We start from the raw sequence: 23,647 nt of genomic DNA on the forward strand, positions 1-23,647 counted from the left end.
CTCAATTACCTCATTTTGTAGAAAAAGCTAGTACTTTTCTCTTTTAATTATCCTCATATTACTCAAATAATAGAATATCATGTCACATATTATGATATTCAGATTGCTTATTTCATTTAATAATATATCTTGTAACATTTCATAAACTCTCCTATTTTTATAGCAAGAAAGTATTATAATATATGGATATACTTACATAATTTTATTATTCAAACATGATTAATAGCTTTATAAGGAAATTTCTACATGATTTTACATATCTACTTTTTAAATCAATGCTTATATGAATTAAATTTCATGTGACATTGCTACATTGCTTTCAATAAAAACTGGCCCATTTTACGGTAAAAACAATTCACACTGTCTTTTTACTACATCTGTACCCATTTTCTTTGTTACTTTCTGTGTGTTCTGTGTGTGTATACTTGTCTGTTTTGACAAGTAAAGTCACAATTAAGTTTTTGAAAATTTTTAGCACTTAAAAAACTCATGTATTCTTCAAGGGAATTGTTAACTTTTACACAAATGCCCCTGCACTTGGCTCTTTCTCACTGAGATGCAAAATAGTTGTCAGAATTAAAAGAAGTATATTGCATGTCTTCATGTTTGACATACATCCTATCAAAAAGTAAAATTTGCCATAGGCTCACAAAAGCTCTGTAGTCTAATAATTTGTAGTTCACATGTATAAACAGAAAGCCTTTCTATTCCCACTTTATATTCTTTGATTATTGGAAGCTTTAACTATAATTGTAGAAACATTTTCTTTTAGCTGTAGAAATGTTTTCTTTTTCTTTTAGTAGAGGACAATGTGCCCCAAACTTAAGAAAATATACAAAATATTTATATATTGTATGACAAAATATTTTTATCAGTTATTAAGTTGCAATTATTTTATGAAAAGTGTGTTTGGGTTACTTAAAAGTGAGAGAAAACAGGAACATATACTTGAGACATCAAAGTCGTTTAGTTAAACAACTAGTTTGATTATAAACTTAAGAAGATAGCAGAAAATAACATTTGTAACTGAGATTTTAAGATAATTGAAGTATTTGTCAGAGAAAGAGATAACTCTACATATTATCATTGGATCCTGGAATTAGCAGCAAGAATACTACCTTCTTTTCAGTGATGTGGTGACTATAAAGTCTCAACCAAATGTCAGATAGCTTTATGAGTACACATCAGCATTCACATCTTGTGAGGATGGGATGCTATTGAGATGAGCTGTAATAGAAGGCTCTAACAGTAGACCTAGGAGATTCTTTTAGCAACAAAACCTAGGCATTCTCATTGTACTAATCATTTGATGATAGCTTTGAGAACACATGTAATACAAAGTTTAGATTCACATTATTGGAAGTTCCCTAGAAATTGAATTTTACCATACGGTTACTAATGTCATCCCAGTCTCCAAATGGTTTTCTTCTTTTACTAATTATCTTCTCTGATTTGACATAAAATCTACTTTTCAGTTGAAAGACAAAGCTTGCTTTAAATCTCTTCCCATGCCAAAGACATTCAAAGATTTCTCAGTTTAGTTTTTTAATATCTCCCGAATACCATTTCCAAGTACCATTCCACTTCAATCTCCATTTCAGCTTCTTCACGACCCATCCATGAAGCCAGCACCACCTCTGTGCACTCTGCTGTCTAACTGGGCACAAAACATTCACACTATTTGTAATTTTATTATATTTTTACCTATTCAAACTTCATGTATTTTTCAAATATATAATTTCTATCATTGTTTCTACTCTCTAATGTGAATTCTGGTAAACCAGGCTCTATTTCTTAAGAAATATTTTATTCTCATGCTGTGTAAGGTGATGCCTGTTTATTAACCCAGCATTCAAGATACTGGGGCAAGACAGTATGAGGCAAGGTTCCTCTGCTTCATAGTGAGCATTAATCAACTGGACTTGGTGACATCTGTTGCACTCCCAGTACTTGGAATGTTCAGGAAAATCAAGACAAGTCACCAAAGCATTATGAGATCAAGATAGCTAGAGATATATGAGATCCTATCTCAAAATACATGAAACAACAATTAATAAATCCTCCACAAAAACAAAATTTTCTTTTATAAATTCTTGTTGTCATATTTGTTTGTTCTTCTTTTACAATGCTGTGATTTTATCTACAGCTAATATACTGTGGTGAGGAGTTAATCTATTATTTGAAGTTTGCTTGTAAATCATGGTATTGGTAGATATAAAGGGAAAAGATGAACATTGATATTTGGCAATGATAGTTCATAACTAAGTTCTTTCTCTGAATATTAAAACTAAGAACTAAGCTAAAAAGAATGATATTTAAATAAGATGATGCTTGTATTTGGAAAGGTTTATTTCATAGAATTAATAACTTCAAAACTGTATATTGCTATCTACTTGCAAATTAATGACACAGACTTCACCATAGTCTCATAAATTAACTTTAAAGATTCATATCTTGCATATCATCATAGAACCTTCATCTGGTGATGGATGGGGATAGAGACAGAGACCCACACTGGAGCACTGGGCTGAGCTCCCAAGGTCCCGATGAGGAGCAGAAGGAGGGAGAACATGAGCAAAGAAGTCGGGACCACGAGGGGTGCACCCACCCACTGAGACAGTGGAGCTGATCTACTGGGAGCTCACCAAGGCCAGCTGGACTGTGACTTTAAAAGCATGGGATAAAACTGGACTCTCTCAACATGGCGAACAATGAGGGCTGATGAGACACAAAGGACAATGGCATGGGGTTTTGATCCTGCTTAATGTGCTGGCTGTGTGGGAGCATACCCAGTTTGGATGTTCACCTTCCTAGATATGGACGGAGGGGGGAGGACCTAAGACTTACCACAGGGCAGAAAACCCTGATGGCTCTTTGGACTGGAGAGGGAGGGGGAAAGGAGTGGGGGGGAGGGAGGGAACGGTGGGAGGAGGGGGAGGGAAATGGGAGGCTGGGAGGAGGTGGAAACTTGTTTTTTTCTTCTTCTCCTTTTCTCAATAAAAAAAAAAGATTCATAGACCCAGTATAAAAAGCAAAGAGGTAAAATTACTATAAAATTAATTTCTATTATTTTCATTATTTTACAGAGAAAAATCTACATGAACTTAGGTTTCACACTTACATTTTAGACACAACAGATATTTTGGAATAGGTGAATGAATACATTGTGACAAATGGAGAAATAGAATATTAGTCAGTGCTAAAAATTTAGATATTTAACTTGAAAATATATGAAGATATAAAGGAAATGTAAAGATATATTTATAAGTGACAGAAGCCAATTGGAAATTCTATGGTAGCAATGTTATTATTGGAAAATGCAAGTTATGGAAAAGTTAAGGAAACAACAGTTTTAGTGAACCATCATTGTAGACATGTTCTTAACATCCATAGAGTGTTGGAATAGAAAAGAACAACACTCAGTTTCAGCTTTCATTAGAGGATTTAGGAAAGGACAGAATGAAAACTGACGCTTGAACAGAGATTTTTCTTACTTTGTTTTGTATTATTGTAAAAGTCCTAAGTCTGAAAGTTTATAAAGAGGCCATATTATTTTAGTACATGTTTTGGTAGGTGAGAAAGTTCAGGAGCATGATTGCAAGTTTCCTCAGCCTTAGCTAAGTGCCCTGTGCTGCATGCAGCAACTCATTGCATATTGTTGATGTGTGTGAAATAAAAGGTATGAGTAAGAGATTAGACAAAGGAGGTTTGCCCCCTTTAGTGATCAGTTCTAGAGGGAAAAAATGAATTTCCATGAACTACCCTTCCCCTTGAATGTGAAACTACTATGATTCAATCACTTCCACTTAGGCCCCACCCCTTTAACAACATTGTAGTAGGAGCTATGGGCTGTGTTCCGCCGCCCGGCTCCTGGCCACTGGCTAGCTTTATATCTGAAATAACAACACACAAATTGTATTCTTTTAAACACTGCTTGGCCCATTATATCTAGCCTCTTCTTGGCTAACTCTCATATCTTGCTAACCCATTTTTAATAATTTGTGTAGCACCCGTCTAACAGGGAAAGATTCAGCATGTCTGACCTGGCGGCTTACTCCATCACATTCGACCTGGAGAGGAGCGGCATAGCATCTGCCTCACTTCCTCTTCCTCCAAGCATTCTGTTCTGTTTACTCCACCCACCTATGTTCTAACCTATCAGACCAAGTAGTTTCTTTATTAGTTAACCAATGAAATCAACAGATTGATATATACACTCCCACATCACAACATCACCTTTTTTAATAGCATTATTTTGGCATTACAAGCACATGAGCCTTTAAAAAATAAGCCATATCTAAGTCAAGTAAAAATAAAGGCTCTTTTACTAATATATTTGAAGAAGAGCAAAGAGATCAAACAGGCTGAAGCAAAGAAAGATAGACCAACCCAGGAGGGAAGGAAGCAATGTGAGTTATGAAGCACCATGGAAGCTTTTGAGAAGAAACTGAATTATATTACAGAAAACTCTTTCTGGTTCATGAGTTGGGGATTTTAGTATGCTGGAATACAGAAGGGATAAGAGGGGGAGAGAGATGGACAAAGGAAGGGAGAGAGTCAGAAAAAAAGGACAGTGAAGAGGTGAAGGAGGGAGAGAGGTGAGAGAGAAGCAGAATAAAGACAATTGAAGCAATTAGAAATGACTAGAAATGAGGTGTTGTGGATGCCTAGTGTTTTTGTTTTAGAAGTTAAAAGTAAAATTAGCTAGGAAGAAAGAAAAGATCATACATAATTAGAGATTTCTCTTCCACCCATCTGTCCCCAAATTCCGGTAGCCACTGTCCAAGTACTTGACACAGAGGTTTAATATTACTTACAAATGCTAAGCTCAGCCCATTGATTAGGCTTGTTACTAACTAACTCTTAAATTTTTAAGATAACCCATATTCTTTATTTATGCTCTGCCACGTTAGAGTACCTATAGTACCCATGACACCACAGAGTCATCTGGTGCAAATATACTGGGGTTTATTGATTAGAGTATAGCGACAAAAGTCTGATACTGTGGGGGCCCTGAGGCTTTAGGACTAGGGGAATTCAAAGAGAAAACTGAAAGCTAGGTGGTGCAAGAGTTGGTGTTACAGCATTGGGTAAAAATATTCAACTTTTGAATTTGTTGGTTGGGGTATTGGAGAGTTTTAAAACAGTGTCTGTCAGCAGACAGGAATTTTAAACAAGGACGTTTGAAGCAAGGTGGCATTGTTTGGACACTCTGATGGGACACTTTGAAATGGGCTGGCACAGTTTCTTGGGAATTTTTATGACTTTGCTGGGCTGCATTCACTCCCTAGTTGGGTCCTATCTAAAATGGAGTTCTGGCTGGGAGGTGGTGGTGCATGCCTATAAACCCACCATAGGAGGCAGAGGCAGGTGGATCTCTGTGAGCTCAAAACCAGCCTGGTCTACAAGAGCTGGTTCCAGGACAGACTTCAAAGCTGCAGAGAAACCCTGTCTCAAAATACTAAAATAAATAAATAAATAAATAAATTGGAATTCTTTCTCAAAATGGAGTTTGTTCTACTCCTTTGTACCTTTATTAGCATGCCATGTTCATTTCCTACTCCCTCTGCATCTGGCTGGTGACTCCTGATTCCGCCCTTTTTCTATCCATCATCTTTTTTGGTCACCCAGCCATACTTTCTGCCTTGCTACTCGTCAATCAGTGTTTTATGAAACCAATTCAAGTGATAAACCTTTACAGTGTACAAAAGGATTATTCCACAGTAGCCATAACTTTAAAGCTGGTTGGAAAACTTTTAAATCCGTATATCATAATCATATTCTGATACTATTTCATATATCAGTGGTTCTAATATAGGCATCTTGACTGAGATTAATATAAAAAGAAAATTGCCCACTCAGAAGTAGCTGACTGAGCCAGTAAATAAGCACGATAATAGTCCAGGTGCTAATTTCAAACGTTGATTTTCCCTTGTAATTCAGTATGAAAGAGAAAAGGAAGCAGAAATCAGCTTGAATTAATTGATGTTTAGAAAATCAACATTTGACTGTCTGAGTCATGAAAAAAAAAAGGAAGATTTTAGGGAAAAAAAATTTCTGAATGAAGAGTGTGTTACAGGATATTTGATCACACTGTGAACCCTGAATTTACATTTTCATTAATTAAATAAAATCAACCTTGAGTTGTATTGCTATTTGGAGGACCAGACTCTTGCAGGACAGGACTTGAAGGGAATCCTTGGAGTTGGCATACTATGACTTTTTATCAAAGGGAATTAAGGGAAAAGGCATTAATAAGCTCTCTTGATGCTTTCCTTCATACCTATTCTTTATTCTTCTTTACATTCTTGATTCCTTCTCTAATTATTGATATTTTCCTTCTAGTTATCTTTATTCTTGATGTTTTCCTTTTAATTTCCTCCACCGCTCTCATTCTTGATGTTTCTTTCAAACTTTCTCATTCTTGAGGTTTTTCTTCTACTTCTCTTATTCTTTTTTTTTTATTGAGAAAAGGAAGAAAAAAGAAAAAAATGTTTCCCCCTCCTCCCAGCCTCCCATTTCCCTCCCCCTCCTCCCACCCTTCTCCCCCTCCACCCACTCCTCTCCCCCTCCTTCTCCAGTCCAAAGATCAGTCAGGGTTCCCTGCCCTGTGGAAGTCCAAGGTCCTCCCTCCTCCGTCCATGTCTAGGAAGGTGAACATCCAAGCTGGCTAGGCTCCCACAAAGCCAGAACATGTAGTAGGATCAAAACCCTGTGCCATTGTCCTTGGCTTCTCATCAGCCCTCATTGTTCGCCATGTTCAGAGAGTCCGGTTTTATCCCATGCTTTTTCAGTCAGAGTCCTGCTGATCTTGGTGAGCTCCCAATAGATCAGCCCCACTGTCTCAGTGGGTGGGTGCACCCCTCATGGTCTTGACTTCCTCGCTCATCTTCTCCCTCCTTCCACTCCTCATTGGGACCTTGGGAGCTCAGTCCAGTCCTCCAGTGTGGGTCTCTGTCTCTATCTCCATCCCTCATCAGATGAAGGTTCTATGGTGGTATGCAAGATATTCGTCAGTATTGCTATAGGATAGGGTCATTTCAGGTTCCCTATCCTCAGCTGCCCAAGGAACTAACTGGGGACATCACCTTGGGCTCCTGGGAACCACTCTAGGTTCAAGTCTCTTGCCAACCCATTCATTGCTGGTGGGAATGCAATCTTGTGCAACCACTTTGGAAATCAGTGTTTCGGTTTCTCAGGAAATTCGGGATCAACCTACCCCTAGACCCAGCAATACCACTCTTGGGAATATACCCAAGAGATGCCCTATCATGTGACAGAAGCATTTGTTCAACTATGTTCATAGCAGTATTATTTGTAATAGCCAGAACCTGGAAACAACCTAGATGCTTTTCAATGGAAGAATGGATGAAGAAAGTGTGGAATATATACACATTAGAGTACTATGCTGCAGTAAAAAACAATGACTTCTCGAATTTTGCATGCAAATGGATGGAAATATAAAACACTATATTGAGTGAGGTAACCCAGTCCCAAAAAGATGATCATGGGATGAATCACTCATAATTGGTTTCTAGACATAAATAAGGGTCACGGAGTCTACAATTGGGGAACCTAAAGAAGCTAAATAAGAAGGTGAACCCAAAGAAAAACATATAGTTATCCTCTTGGCTATGGGAAGTAGACACAATTGCTGGGGAGAAAATTGGGATCTTGGGTGTTGGGTGGGATGGGGGTTAGGGGAGATGGGGAGAGAAAAGTGAGAAGGGGAGGATGGGGGAAACTTAGGGAAACAGGATGATTGGGATAAAGGAAGGTTGGATAGGGGAGCACGGAAGCACAATTCTTAGTTAAGGGAGCCACCTTAGGGTTGGCAAGAGACTTGTACCTCTCTTATTCTTGATGTTTCCTTCTAGCTCTCATTCTTTTGCTTTTTTCTTTTTTTAGTTATAAACTGATTGGCTTAGTATCCCAGACTTCTTATTAACTTTTAAAACTTATATTAGCCCATAATTCTTATCTATGTTAACCATGTGGTTCGGTACCTCATTCAGCAAGGCGGTCACATCTTACTTCTTCTGTGGCTGGGTCCTAACTGCAGACTACAGAATCTTCCTCCCAGACTCCTGTTCTCATTGCCTGCCTTTACTTCCTGCATGTCGCCCTGCCTACACATCCTGCCTGACAACTGGCCAATCAGCACTTCATTAAACAAATACAAGAAACAAATGTTTACAGGTTTGTCCCATAGCAATTTCCTCTTTTTAAAAAAATAACCAAAACAAACAAGAACTCTGAATATAATATACTTTGTTTAGCTTTTTTCCTGACCATTATCTATAACAACTTGTAAACAACATTCTATAAAAAGGAAAATATCCATAGTCCATTTTTTTGGGAAAATGGTCATAGTTTTCAGGCAACTTCCTGCTGAATTAGAGCCCTAATAATCCCATGGGGACTTAAAGAAAATTGAGAATTATGATCAAGTCATGACTAGAGTATCCTGTGAGGTTTGTGGGACAGAACCTGGTCCCACTGCTAGGGACCCCACCAACAGATAAAGCTACATAACTGTCACCCACATGCAGAGGGCCTAGGTTGATGTAATATAGGTTGTTAGCACACTGTTGGTCTACTATGAGTTCTAGTCAGCTGTAAGTTTCCCTGTCATAGTATAAATTTGATTAAAAACTATATTTGGAATCAGCAACATGGTTGGTTCCTGACAGAACATCATTCCAGTCAGGCCAAGACCTGAGCATCTAGGTCACCACCAGAGAAGCAGTCCAATGACTGCTGAGCCTCAGTTGTTGGTTGAAACACAGTAGATTACATGTGGCCTCTGTGCTGGCAAAAAAAACAACAAGAGTGAACAGGAGAAAACTGCTTAATAACTACTGATTTCTTCCTTTGTTCTAGTAGTTATACTATGACTTTCATTATGTCATGTGGACCTCAAATTAGCACAAATTTCAATTAAGAGGGAAGTGATGAGATAAGTTCTTACATTAAAGAAAAAAAAAGAGTCATGGAAAATTAAGTTTCATGAACTTAAGAAATTGAGTGATAGTTGAGGAATGGGAAGATATAAATAATGCCTTCATGATAAATTTACTGAATAAGTTTAAGCAGTATGATCACGGTAAAATGTATCTTAGATTGGTAATAGGGAGATGCTGGGATTATGAACTTCTGAGTCTAGAGACCAGTGACTTATTAGAGGGATATAAAGGTGATGGATACAGGAAGATAGCAGCTTGAGCACAGGCTGAGAATGGATGAGAGGAGTGAAATTTTAAAACATTAAAAACAAGAGTATTGGACATTCTTTTGGTAGGGTTAAATATGAAATGCATACTAGAGAAAGATGAAGAATAAATCTTCATTTTTTTCTGGAAAAATCATTGTTGCTACAATAGAGAGAAAAGAGAAGAGAAAAATGAGAAGGAGGGAGAGGAAGGGAGAGGAGAGGTAAGCAAAGAAGAAAAGGAAGAAAGAAGGAAATAAAAAGGGAAGGAAAGAAAAGGTAGAGGGAAGAAAGGGAAAGTAAATGAAAGAAGGAAATAAGAAAGAAGGAGGCACAGATTTAGAGTCATAAATGATCATCACAGAATCTGTTAGCTACGGATTAAAGGCGGTCCAGAGATGCCCTCAATGAGTGACTAAAATTGTAGATAATACTTAGCAATATTTTCTTTTATACCATCTTTTTCCTCACATACACATGTGACTGATATATATATATATATATGTGTGTGTGTGTGTGTGTGTGTGTGTGTATGTATATATATGGCATAGTAACAGTGACAAAATAGTACAATGATAGCAACATAATATGTTATTTAAAACCATATTTCTCAAATTTTCTATTTAGTAATTTTTTAGTAAAACTTCAGAATGTAAACCCTTACATAAAGTAGATCACAGTATTTATTTTGATATGTTGGTTTTACATTCATTGTTATATGTTCAAATGATAAGTAGTTTAAATATATATATATATATATATATATATATATTTCAGGATAGATAATTAAGTGAAAGATAGGGATATAGGACCAATGCTTGCAGAATTCTTAGGTGTAGCTGGTATGTCGGAAGATGATAGAAATAAGTAGAGTGAATTCATGCTAATGAAGAATAACCAACACTGAGCCAAAGGATGACAAGAAAGGTTTCTTAAAAAGCAAGGGGGATAATAGAAAGCTCATGGGTGAAAGAAGAGAAACATGGAAACACTGGGTGTAATTAACACAGTGAAACAAAAGAGGACTAGGAGAAGGAAATGGCATGCTTAGAAGTATGTCTGCTCAACATACCTGTGATACAAGCTATATCAGAGAAGTAGTTGGACCAAAGTTGAACTGAAGCATTATCAGGAACATATTAGGAGTTGAGAGAAAATAGAAACCATAGTCTATTTTCTTGAGTACCCAGAATAATGATATCCAAAGATGTCAGGCTAACATCATTTACCTACAAGTATGTTACCTTATGCAGCAGATGCAAATAAATGAAAAACCTGGAGATAACGAGGAAATCCTAAATTATTTGATTTTTTTTAAAAAATATAAATCACAAAATCTTTCTAAAGGCAGAAGGCAGGAAAGACAGAGAAATGATAATGAAGGCAGAGGTGAAAGGGGTAAAATTAAAGACGGAAACATCAAAATATGTGGAAAGCTTCTTAAAGTCGAAAGATGCAAAGTAAAAGACCAGGAGAACTTCACAAGACTGTGGCCAAGTCCATAGTTATAGTCAACTAGCAACCCATCCTTTACTTCTGTTTGGCAATTGGATGTCAAGCTTATACATGGACACTGTTTAGCCACTGCTTTTATCCATTTGTGCTGCTAAAGCACAAGATTTGGGGCAAGTGATTTAAAGAAAAGACATTTTATTTTACAGTGTTGGTGACTAAAACATTCTGGGTCTAGCCCTTGGAATCTGGTGAGAATTTTCTTTTTGTATTTTTATTATAAGACAAGGGAGATACAAATAAGTATAGGTGTGACTAATTGTGCCAGAAGAAGAGATAGAAAAACTGCTTCTGGAAATACTTCCTGTAGCAAGGTTAATAACCAACTAAAATACTTCTGACACATCAGAGCATTTCACTGGGGGTTTAAGTTTCAAACATGAAAATTTTAGAGCATGGGAATAGTTAACTTTGAGACTAAAGCAGTAAAAATTAGATATATTGTTTTAGGGATTATGCTGATTTATTGAATGAGTGGTTGTGGAATCTCCTTTAATAACCATGACTTCCCTAGCACTGATAGTTAGCTAGGTTTCCAGGACCACAGATGGTCACCCTTTTATAAAATGGCTCTACAAATATTTGTCTTTATACCCAGAAATAAGGAAATTGCTCTTTGCAACAGAAGGAGAGCATTATAGAAAACCACAACAAATCAAAGTGTAGAATTCTTAAGCCTAGTCCCAATGGACACATCTACAAAATGCTGCTATACCCCAAATTCAGGGAACATTGTGGATGAGTGGGTTAAAAGTTTGTAACAGCCAGGACCAGGGAGCTTACTATGAGATTCAGTCTTTAATAATGTCAGAAACTACATCCATAATGTTTAACTAACATGACTGCCCAATGTGAGCTGAACAAGGCTGCCACCAATAAACATGACACACTCAAAGAAGAAAAACCCCTGAGGCATCCCCCCTACACAAACTGCTATAGACAACTGTGGAAAGCTGGGGCAGAATTGGCCCTTCCCAGAGAAAAGTACACCAGTTGGTTGTCTAGTGCCAAACAGCCAGTCCTGAAAACATACATACAGGTGGTAGCAATATATTAACCGAGCAGATTATCGTTTGGGATTTAGGTGTAGCTATATACTTTTCTGTATGCAATAACAATTAGTAATAACAAACAAACAAACAAATCAGAAAAGAAGCTACGAGTATGAAGGATAGGGGAGGGGTATATAGAAGAGTTTGGAAAGAGCAAAGGGAAAATGTAATCTTATTATAATTTTGAAAAATTTAAAAATCAAATATATAACTTTGGATGTAGAAAAAGAAATGAGAGCACAAGAGACATATGTGTATGTGTTCAATATATATCTGTATATGTATGCATGGAATATATGTATGGGTGCATGTATATAGGCATGTTTACAACATGCATATTTGTGTACATGTGTTATAGATATGTGTTCCTGTTGTATGGAAATGTGTACATCATCAGGATCTTCTAGGACACTTCATGACAATGAGATGAAATTAGACAGGATTGATGAATATTTATGTCAAGTAAAACCATATTGAAAATTCTCTAAAGTGGGGAGAATATTTTAACTCTGATGTTTAGTTTATATGCAATTATATAAATAATAGTTAACTTGCTTATTATTATTTTATTCAATTTCTCTCAGACAAGATTGTCAAAGACTAGAAAGCAAGTGTTGACAGTAACATTTTGAGATATTTTTATAATTGTGTCCTTGTATTTTCGTATTTTATTCACATTTTACTTTATGCATTCATGTTTCTTCCTCATGTGATTTTATGCATTTAAAGAAATTCCTGTTCAGTGTGTTATTTATAATGATATGTTCCAGTTTTTTGAGAAGTGGTAAAAATATGTTGCTGAAATATAATGAGGACCCATGACACTACGAGTCTATTTCCAAGATGAAATGAAAATCATTTGAGTTTTTAGTTTGCCACTGGTCTTTGTAATGATTGTTGACTAATCCCACTGCATAAAGCTCAGAGCAGTACTACACAAGACTTCTCAATGTCTACCAGAATGGCATAATACCTAAGGCCTGCTTTTTTAAATGTTTAAGTGTTTATAATCATCATACCCAATTACAGGTCACTAGTTATTGCTAATATAAAAGAATTCTGGCTATCTGGCTAACTCTTTAATTTAGATTTAATTATGAATTTCTAGAACTAATTTTATATTATACATGTTTGAGGAAAGCTGAAATATTTATCCATAAAAGCCAAACACTATGCTAACCTTATATGTCTCTTTCTCAGACTTTTGAATATAAACCTTGAACCAGACTTGTAGCAATGAATAATTATAAGTAAAGATGAATTGACTAAAGGGTAAAGTGTGTAACTCACATGCCACACTACAACTTCCATGACCAGATTCTTATCCCTTTTCCCGTTTTTTTCCTTCCTTCCTTTCATTCGCTCTCTCCCTTTCTTCCTCTCTCTCTCTCTCTCTCTCTCTCTCTTGCTCTCGCTCTCTCTCTCAGTCTGGTGTTTGGTTTTTCTTTAAAGTTTGTTATGTTTTAGGGGGAGGTTGCAAGGGCAGAGGTCAAACAGGAGGAATGTGGAGATGAGTGGGATCAGGAAGCATGATGGGAAATCCTCAAAGAATCAATGAAAGTTAAATAAAATTTTAAAAATTAGAATCTAGATAATTTGCTCTTCTGTGTTATTCAGTTGCCACATTTTAAAGTACATTATTAGCTTTCTTCAAATATTCTTATTTAGAGATACTTTCTACAGATTTGCAGTTACTATTTGCCATTGTAAGCTTAGGGTTTTTGTTTGTTTTTTTGAGCCATGATTTCTTGGTGTAGCTTTGACTCTTCTGGAAATCACTTTGTAGACCTTTTTAGCCCTCAGATTCAGAGAGTTCCTCCCAGCTCCAGCCTCTTCCTCCTAATCCTGTAGGATTAGAGGCATATGCTACCACTGCCTTATTCGGTAATGCTTTTAAAAATAAACTTTTTGCTGGGCAGTGGTGGCTCATGCCTTTAGTCCCAGCACCCGGGAGGTAGAGGCAGAGGAACTCTGTGATCTGGAAGCCATCCTGGTCTACAAGAGCTAGTTCCAGGACAGGCTCCAAAGCTACAAAGAAACCCTGTCTTGAAAAACCAAATGGGGAAAATAACAAGGAGAAGACTATATATGTAAAAGTCTAGCTTTTGGTTTAAAATTATTCTGAAATCTTATACAAAATATCAATTCATAAAAGTTACTCACCAATTATGTTCATAGTGATGTAAGTTTCATACTTCAGCAAAATTAATGGAATTGTATTAATTAGTTCAAATTAAAATCTAAATTTTATATAAAAGTATAAAACAGCTATCACATTCATTTTGATTTGAATGTCTCATGAAATATAATAATAAATGACTTATTTGACCATCAACACAAACCATCTTTTCTGTATTAATCCATTTTCCTTTATGGTGTAGATAAAACTATAACCAACTGCTAATAAATGAAAAAAATAAGTTACATTCAGATAGCTTAATAGTACACGGGTACAGCTGTTAACAGCAATCCTGGATTTGAATTCATAGTGCACAGTACTCAGAACTGTAACAACATGCTTGCCTGTGTTTTTCCAATTAATTTTGCAGAATGGTCTTATACCCTATTAGTAGATTCAATGTTGTAGATTTCAGCGAATTCTATGCACTATACAGTTAGGCCTTAGGTAGATAGAGTCAGTTCTCACTGTGTGGCCACTAGAAGTTAAGTTTCCTCTCACATATATCTCATAATGGCTCCTGTTGATTGATCTAATTATATACACATGGTTTTATTGGAGCTCTGTGAATCTAGAGAAACCCATGTTTGCTTAATGTTCTACAAGCACAATTCAAAAACCCTTTAGGCTTACAAGGATTGTTTCCATAATCCTTAATTGAGAAAACTAAGTCTTGAGAATTCTGAAACATTCTGACTAAATAAACTCCAGGGCCAGTACATTTTCCAGTAGATATTTTCTAAAGGACTCTTTTTCTTTTCCTTTTCTTTTCTTTCTTTCTTTCTTTTTTTGCAATCTGTTTTAGTAAGAATATCATTCATGGTTGTTTGAGGAATGTATTTTGAGGATACATTTATTTCTGTGAGTGTGCATGCTAATATCCTCATTTATGACCCTCACTTTTCAAATTTGTTAAATAGAGAATTTGTGAAAAGAATACATAAAGTAAAATTCTGCCCCAGTAAGTGGTGAGTAGTATAACAATGGCAGTGCTTTAGAGCAAGGAGAACAATAATCTGTAAATTATGGCACTCTATGTATGAAGATAAGTCTCTATTATTTTAATAACTTTAAATAATTTAATTGAACACTCAGATAGTAGAATTGAATCTGTGAATCTCGGTGTATAATTGGCTTTAAAAAAGATGAAACATGAACCTGCATCCATAATCTGTCATTTATTTTTCCTCTGCTGATGTAGTCCTTGTACTTTTCCTTTACTTTCTCTATTGCTTGAAGTATAATTCTGACAAATGGAATAACTGCTTCCTGTCTACTGAAGTGTTTTGGGGGTTTTGACTGTCGTTTTTAAAAGATGTGTCAGCTCACTGGAAGCCCAAGACAAAGCTAAATTTTGAGGTGTATTTCCACAGAACGATTATATTTTCCTTGACTAAATCATTTTTATTCTATAAACAAAATCTTGTAGAATATACACTAGAAAACCAACAGAGCCCACTGACATTCTCTCCTGTCAACTCTGTCTCCTCGCTGAGCAGGCGCACTCAGTGCAGCCAAGTGGACTTAGTGCAGGGTTGTAGTAGAGCTAAACAGATTGGTGGGTTCAGTGCCTAAAATGGAAAGAAGAAAGAAATGAGTTATTTGATTGTAAATGGACCTCTTCTGACAATAATCATATCCTTTGTCCACTCTGTGTAGCTTGGCTTCCCAGAACTTACAACCTTGACAGGAGTGTGGAGTTTTTCTCATAAACCTAAAGTGGTTCAAAAAATTCCCAAAAGGAGGTACATGAGCCTATCTGAAGATTAAAATCAATGGATCCTTCAGACTCAGGCATGATTGTTTCAAATGGAAAGTTCAACAAAAGAAGTGAAAATTAAAAGAGTTTTTGGGTTCAGAAGAGGTCAAAGATCAAACATGGCCTGAAAATATTTAAAAAGATCCCCAGTGTCAAATTTTCATGCTCATTTAAAAGCATCTCATTACACACATATCTTATGATTGATTCATACCTTTTATTTACAATGCCTGCAGACGTTTGTGAAGCCTTGTTAGGCACTACATTGAGCAATTAATCCTCTTAAGAAACTCATCTTTACACTCTGAGCAAAGAACTGTGGGCAGAGGAAGTCAGGGTTAGAGAGGATTGGGAGACAGACACTTTGCTGTGCTCAAATCGAAGTCAAGGGTGCAAACATGCAGAGCAATAAAACCTTTAACTTGGAGAAGCAGAACCATACTCCAAGGAAGCACCATCAACATCACCACCAGCAGCACTAGCAGCAGCAGCAGCAGCAGCAGCAGCAGCAGCAGCAGCAGCAGCAGCAGCAGCAACAACCACCCCCACCAATACCTGCAAATAGACAGCAGGCCAGCAGCCAGAATGAAGGTTTAACCATTGACCTGAAGAACTTTAGGAGACCAGGAGAGAAGACTTTCACCCAACGAAGCCCTCTCTTTGTGGGCAATCTTCCTTCTGACATCACTGAGGAGGAAATGAGGAAACTTTTTGAGAAATATGGGAAAGCAGGGGAGGTTTTCTTTTTTTTTTTTTTTGTTTTTTTTTTGTTTTTTTTTTTTTTTTTGTTTTTTGATTTTTTGAGACAGGGTTTCTCCGTAGCTTTTGGTTCCTGTCCTGGAACTAGCTCTTGTAGACCAGGCTGGCCTCGAACTCCCAGAGATCTGCCTGCCTCTGCCTCCCGAGTGCTGGGATTAAAGGCGTGCGCCATCATAAAGATAAAGGCTTTGGCTTTATTCGCTTGGAAACACGAACCCTAGCGGAAATTGCCAAAGTGGAGTTGGATAATATGCCACTCCGTGGAAAGCAGCTACTTGTGCGCTTTGCCTGTCATAGTGCATCCCTTACAATCCGCAACCTTCCTCAGTATGTGTCTAACGAACTGCTGGACGAAGCCTTTTTGTGTTTGGCCAGGTGGAGAGGGCTGTGGTCATTGTGGATGACTGAGGAAGGCCCTCAGGGAAAGGCATTGTTGAGTTCTCAGGGAAGCCAGCTGCTTGGAAAGCTCTGGACAGATGCAGTGAAGGCTCCTTCTTGCTAACCACATTTCCTCGGCCTGACTGTGGAACCTATGGACCAGTTAGATGATGATGAGGGACTTCCAGAGAAGCTGGTTATAAAAAACCAGCAATTTCACAAGGAGCGAGAACAGCCACCCAGATTTGCACAGCCAGGGTCCTTTGAGTATGAGTATGCCATGCGCTGGAAGGCACTCATTGAGATGGAGAAGCAACAGCAGGATCAAGTGGACCACAACATCAAGGAGGCTCTTGAGAAGCTGAAGATAGAGATGGAGGCAGCACGCCATGAGCACCAGGTTATGCTAATGAGGCAAGATTTGATGAGGTGTTAAGAAGAGCTTCGGAGAATGGAGGAGCTGCATAACCAAGAGGTTCAAAAACAAAAGCAGCTAGAGGAAAAGCAGGAGGAGGAACGCAGGAGCCGTGAGGAAGAAATGGGGGGGCAACGAGAAGAAATATGCAGCGACAGCAGGAAGGATTCAAGGGAACCTTCCCTGATGCGAGAGAACAAGAGATACGGATGGGCCAAATGGCTATGGGAGGTGCTATGGGCATAAACAATAGAGGTGCCATGCCCCGTGCTCCTGTGCCAACTGATACCCCAGCTCCTCCAGGACCTGCCACTATGTTGCCAGATGGAACTTTGGGATTGACCCCACCAACAACTGAACGTTTCGGCCAAGCTGCTACAATGGAAGGAATTGGAGCAATTGGTGGAAATCCTTCTGCTTTCAACCGTCCAGCTCCTGGAGCTGAATTTGCTCCAAATAAACGCCGCCGATACTAAAAAGCAAAACAAAACAACAACAACAACAACAACAACAACAACAACAAAAACTCATCTTTATCTTCATTTTATAGATGTGAAAACTGAGGCAGGAAGAGATGAAGCAACTTGTTCATGGCAGAGTCTGGAGGCAGAAGCCAATCCCAGGAGAACGTTTGGTTACATTTTTGTCTCTAAGCAGTGTTTTCTAATTGCAAAATAACTGTTCTAGGTCAGAATGCTGTAAAATTGGGACACATTCTTCTTCTTTTTTTTTTTTAAAGTAAAGCTTAAACAATGTAAAACAAATAAACAAGCAAAAAAAAAAAAACCAAAAAAACCCAACATTGCACCATACCAACCCAAATACACTCAGAAACTGGTACTGTTTCTAAACATAAAATAAAATAGTAGCCCCTATTTTAATACCACTTCATATTCTAGTTTTCTCTTAGAACTATTAATGCAATTATATTTAGATTTATAAGAAGTAATAGTTTTCACTATACTTAACGGTGGGAATAATATTTACTAAAACATTTTCTACATCCATTTGCTCCCTTTCAAACATATATTTTATTCTGGACAGTGTTCTGAAATTTCTTTGCCGTTTGTAATTTAGTTTGTTCTTTGGTGTTTGGTGTGTTTTAGATAAACTGATGAATTAAATATAATAGGACTGTCCAGTTGAAGACTGGGTCACAGATTCTGTTTTTGCTTACATGTGGTATTATACCTAAAAAAAAAAAATGGGAGACAACTTTGGGCATAGCAGATATGGATTTGGATTAAAACTTGTGTGTTCAAAACATTGGTTAAGTTAAGGAAAATGAAAATGTAGCATGCAGCTGTAGTTAGTGGGTTTGCTTTCCTATGTGCATAATGTGAGTTTGTAATGGAAGTAATGTCATATAGTATTTAACTCTGACATTTAGTGTTTGCCCTGGTAGATGGTATTCCCTTTACTTAAGTGCCATTACTTTTATGTAGTCCATTTTCATTGCATTTAGTCCCATTTTAGTAATAATGCTTGCATGATTTACCAGGCAAATGCAATCTTTGCCCTGAATGGCACAGTGCAAGAAAAAAATGGAAGCTGTTAAGAGGCTGAATGGCAAAAAAGTATTATTGACCTATGCTGGCAGCCATGTGTTTCAATTATTTTCAAGAATCCATTTGTCAAATAAGTGAAGCGATGTGGGACGTCAAGTTCAAGCTGGGGTTAGTGCCTTTCTACATCTGATATGATGTATCTTCTGTAGCCATTTAATTGAATTACCCAATTTATTTTTCAAGCAACAATGCTCTACCAAGAACCATGACATTAAACAATTAAATATGAGTTTAAAAGTCTGCATTTTGTGTAGTCCATCATTCCTCTGCAACAGAAAGAGAGCCCAAGGGCCCAAGGATTTCTGGTTCTCATATTGTAAAAGCTGGTTTTCTGGGGTCACACCCCAAATCATCTATACACAGAAAGATTAAACAAAACTCTTCATAATTTTTTTCATTTTATCAGAATGGTTATGTAAACATTGAGGGAATGACTGTTATTGTTTAATACTTTTTGTAACACACTGTTCTATGTATTAGAGCATTCGGGGCTGTCATCATTAGCGCTTGGCTTATGCTCAAAGGGTTTGATCAATAATGCCTTTTTTTTTTTGTATTGCTGCTTTTATAAACACGGAACTTAAATCTTAAGTGTGCAAAAGAAAACTATTTACTAAAACTTTTGAAGTGGGTTGCACTGTTAGGAAGTTACTATATTTCAAAATTATTATAGCATTTCAGCCGTTATTACCTATGAAGCCTTTAAAACCTTTTTAAAAGTAGCTAAAAAAAGACAAGATCTCCTGAGTAAATTTGGAGCATGGGATCATTGGGGGACGGTTAAAGGGAAGGGGAGAGGCAAGGAGGGGAGCAGAGAAAAATGTAGAGCTCAATAAAAATCAATAAAAATAGAAAAAAAGTAGCTAGTTAAGGATCATAACTTTTCTCTCTACAGGAGAAGGATAGAGAAAATAAAAACATGAAAAAAAAATCCAAACCCAATATTTTTGGGGTTCAGTTTGGGAAATTTAATTTGAGTTTATTTTTATTGGGTATTAATTCCATTTTAAATATCAACGCTCCTTATTTTAGGTTGTTTTCTTTTGTTACTAACTTAGACATACAGTTATGTTTTTGATCTGGGGAAAATAATTACTGTGACTCAGAACAGAAGTGACTTATATATTTTTTTTTTCAATTAACATCCAACAATTAAATTTTAATATGGTCAGGGAATTGTTCAGATCCTTTTGTGTGGGGATACTGCACCTTTAATTATCTGCCCTCTGGTGCCAAGCCTTTTCTTTGAGTGCCTCCATAAAAGCTTATTGCAGCTAGTTATTGAGCAAATTAGTACTTGAGTTTTGGTGAAAAATGTCTTTATTAGTCCTAAAACTGGAGTCACTGTGCATTCCCAGAAGGCGTGATTGTGTTTGATGAATAAATCTAGTAATTACCCCGCTGTTCGGGCCGTGCCGCAAATGTCATAAGCAGATAAACAGAGGGAGTAAGCCTTCCGTAAATTCTCTAATTATCTATGTTGGACCACTTATCGCCCGCAGATGATTTATGAGTATATTGATATATCCTTAAGTATGTTCATTTGAGTTCACAGATGCAAATAATTAAGGCACTAGTCGTTTACAAAGCGGCTTCAGGTCAGGGTCACTTCAACATAAAACTTCAGCCTGGCTTAGTCTCTCCAACAGGATCTAGGTATCAGCTACTTGAGTAGGATATTTCTTAAGAGATTTTAAATTTCCTTTTCCTTTCTCTTGTCTGTAAATTTTATTACTTGCATGCATAAATTTTATTAAATAAGAAAATTCAAATTCCTCTTGTCATCCTTTTATTTGTTGAATAAATATCAATTATTTTATCTTTAATATGCTTGAACTGATTGGTGGAATGATCACTAAGAAACAGTACAGAAACTTTTATAATGACATATTAAACAAATCAAAATACATTTGAATAAACACAGGTATTTATTTCTTTTCTAACTATTTCATTTTTTGTAATCAAGAACTTCCTTAAATTTAAGAAAAATATTAACAATGCTTTCTTTTTATATTTATTTAATAACTGGTAGAACAATTAGAATTTTAAATGCCTATAAAATATTATATTCTTTAGCAATTAACGCTAATTTGCCAGTCTGCTGCAAGGAAAAGAAGTTACTCCAATAACAAATCAACATGTGCAACTGTAAATATTGTCAGAAGACCATAACCCTGAAAGAGCATATCTCAGTCCATGAAAATATGATGCTTACAAGAAAAATATGCTAAGGAGAGAAGAATGCTGACATCATTATGTATGATTTTTAAACTGCTTACAAAACAAAATAAATAATGATGTAGAAATAAAATTTTAGAAATGTCCTCATCTCTTTGATTGTTTGATTTATGTGCAAAGGCCAAATATGTTTCTGGTATACACTTACTAAGCTATAAAATTTTGCTGTACAATTTCAGGAAAATGGAACTGCTAGCTCTCTCAGAGTATTTATTTCATTTTTGAATCAACGTCTTCTCCAAGGTTTGATAAAAACATTTAAAGATACATATGTGTATACACATAGTGTATATTTAATACAGAGGCATTCCAGGAGTCGCAGGTATACACATAGTATGTGAGTATACAGAAGTATTCCAGGATACACACACACACACACACACACACACACACACACACGTATATTTCTATGCATATGCATGTGTGTATGTATAAGTATATTATATACATACATGCATAGTGTATATGTATACAAAACATTCCACTCATCTCAAGTATACAAGTAGTGTATATGTATATAGAATCATCCCAGTAGTCTCAAGTTAAGAGCAAATTGTGGCTACTTCCCCTGGAGTGAATCCATTCTGCAAGGACCCCTTGGTTCCACTAGTCTGTCTCTTGTTACACAATGTGAATTCTCAGCAGAATTGCTGCCTGATGAAAACCAAGGGACTAAGTCAGGATCAAATGTCAAGACTCAGTTGCTAGAAGTGTTGTGTTGCATTTATAAGTAAATAAAAGCTATTCAGTTTAACTTAGTTCTTATAAGTATTCTATCTTATATTGTAGGATATTTCGCTTTAATATATAAATATGTTATATAAAGCTGTTTATGTTTTAAAGTCACTTCAATAAGGGCAATACTCCTCTAATACAGCCTTCTTTTCCTCACCCCAAACATATTCTCATGTCTCTCCCACATCCCATTTCACTTCACTACATGATCTTTGTATAACAGAGACCATATTCAGGAGCTTGTATTTCAATGTATTAAACTTGGTATTTGGTCTTACATCATAAATGAAAATAGTTACATATTATAAAGGCTATACAAAAGAAAAATTAAATCATAATTTATTTCAGCTTGTCAAAAATGGTATTCTGAATGTTAACTCACTTCCAGGAATGATGACAAATATAGAGTTGCAGATATATACATTATGAAACAGTAATAAATTCAGTATTGTTAGTATTATCTAAGAATTAGAGTCTTGTCGGGCATTGGTAGCTCATGCCTTTAATCCCAGCACTCAGGAGGCAGAGGCAGGTGGATCTTTGTGAGTTTGAAGCCAGCCTGGTCTACAAGAGGTAATTCCAGGACAGGAACCAAAGTTACACAGAAACCTTGTCTCAAAATACCTAAATAAATAAATAAATAAATAGAATTAGCGTCTTTAATATACCATTATTCAAATTTCTAGCAGTCATCCAAAATTGGCATGTATATAACCAGCATATCTTTGTAAACTTCTTTGCAAACTGTACTGTTTTCATAGAATTTTCTTAAATGGAGTAAATAAACCCTGAACAGTAGTTTGACATTATCGGGAAAACCATATTTTAGATAAATACTATTTATACATGAGTAGTCTTAAAAGTTGGCAATTTTACAAGAAGACTTCTTTTACTTACAATCTTATTTTATCACACATAAAACTATTCATGTATAATATAATTATAGATGCTTAGATTTCCTTCTTTTTAAAGGAATGTAAGTATGCGGTCTTCCCCAGCTGCTAGGAGGCAGTCTTCCGACTCTGTCTGACCATCTTGTTTAGCGTTGTGCTGAGGATGCACACTCTGCTCTCCTTTTTAAGTTCCAAAGAAACCTCCATTTTAGTAAATACATTATTCATTTGACATTAACTCTAGATATCATCTACATATCCATAGATGCATTCAAAGTTTTCATTTCCAGACTCTAAGAACATTTTCGTTCAAATAATATGGAAATATATTTTTTCTTGTAGGCTTCAAAATACAGGGGCAAAATCAATCAATAGTCAGAACAACTGAAGTGTGTTTAGCAAATTTTGTTGAATTTGGTAGACATAAGCACACACTTCATTGAATTTGCTTTAACATGTGTGCTCATTGTTTCTAAGATTCCATCTTTTAAATCATTTCATTTTGTGTCTTAATTTAGAAATTATTCTGTGAGCAAATGTTAAGAATAGGGCTGTGTTGGGCTGGAGAGATGGCTCAGAGGTTAAGAGCATTGTCTGCTCTTTCAAAGGTCCTGAATTCAATTCCCAGCAACCACTTGGTGGCTCACAACCATGGCCTGCAGGCATACACACAGACAGAATATTGTATACATAATAAATAAATAAATATTTAAAAAAAGAATAGGGCTGTGTTGAAAGAGGATATAGTGGAAATAAATGCAATGTAACACTTATTTTTATGAGTGAAGTTGAAATCATGAAATATTCTAGTAGTTATTTTTCTGTTGCTGTGATAAAACACCTGGACCAAAAGCACATTATGGAAGAAAGTATATTTTGACTTTTGGTTCAATAAGTGTCAGTCATGGGGGTGGAGACTCATGACAGCAAGTGGCAGACACAGAAGTA

At 36.3% G+C, this 23,647-nt stretch overlaps 1 pseudogene; it reads left to right on the forward strand.

Annotated features, from left to right (window-relative positions):
- The first annotated feature begins 16,111 nt into the window (after window positions 1–16,111).
- Window positions 16,112–17,741, forward strand: LOC121455908 (annotated as a pseudogene).
- The last annotated feature ends 5,906 nt before the right edge of the window (window positions 17,742–23,647 follow it).

Source organism: Microtus oregoni, unplaced genomic scaffold (genome assembly GCF_018167655.1).
Source record: "Microtus oregoni isolate MIOR12 unplaced genomic scaffold, Mior012 000014F_ref0000157, whole genome shotgun sequence".
NCBI classification, from domain to species: Eukaryota; Metazoa; Chordata; class Mammalia; order Rodentia; family Cricetidae; genus Microtus; species Microtus oregoni.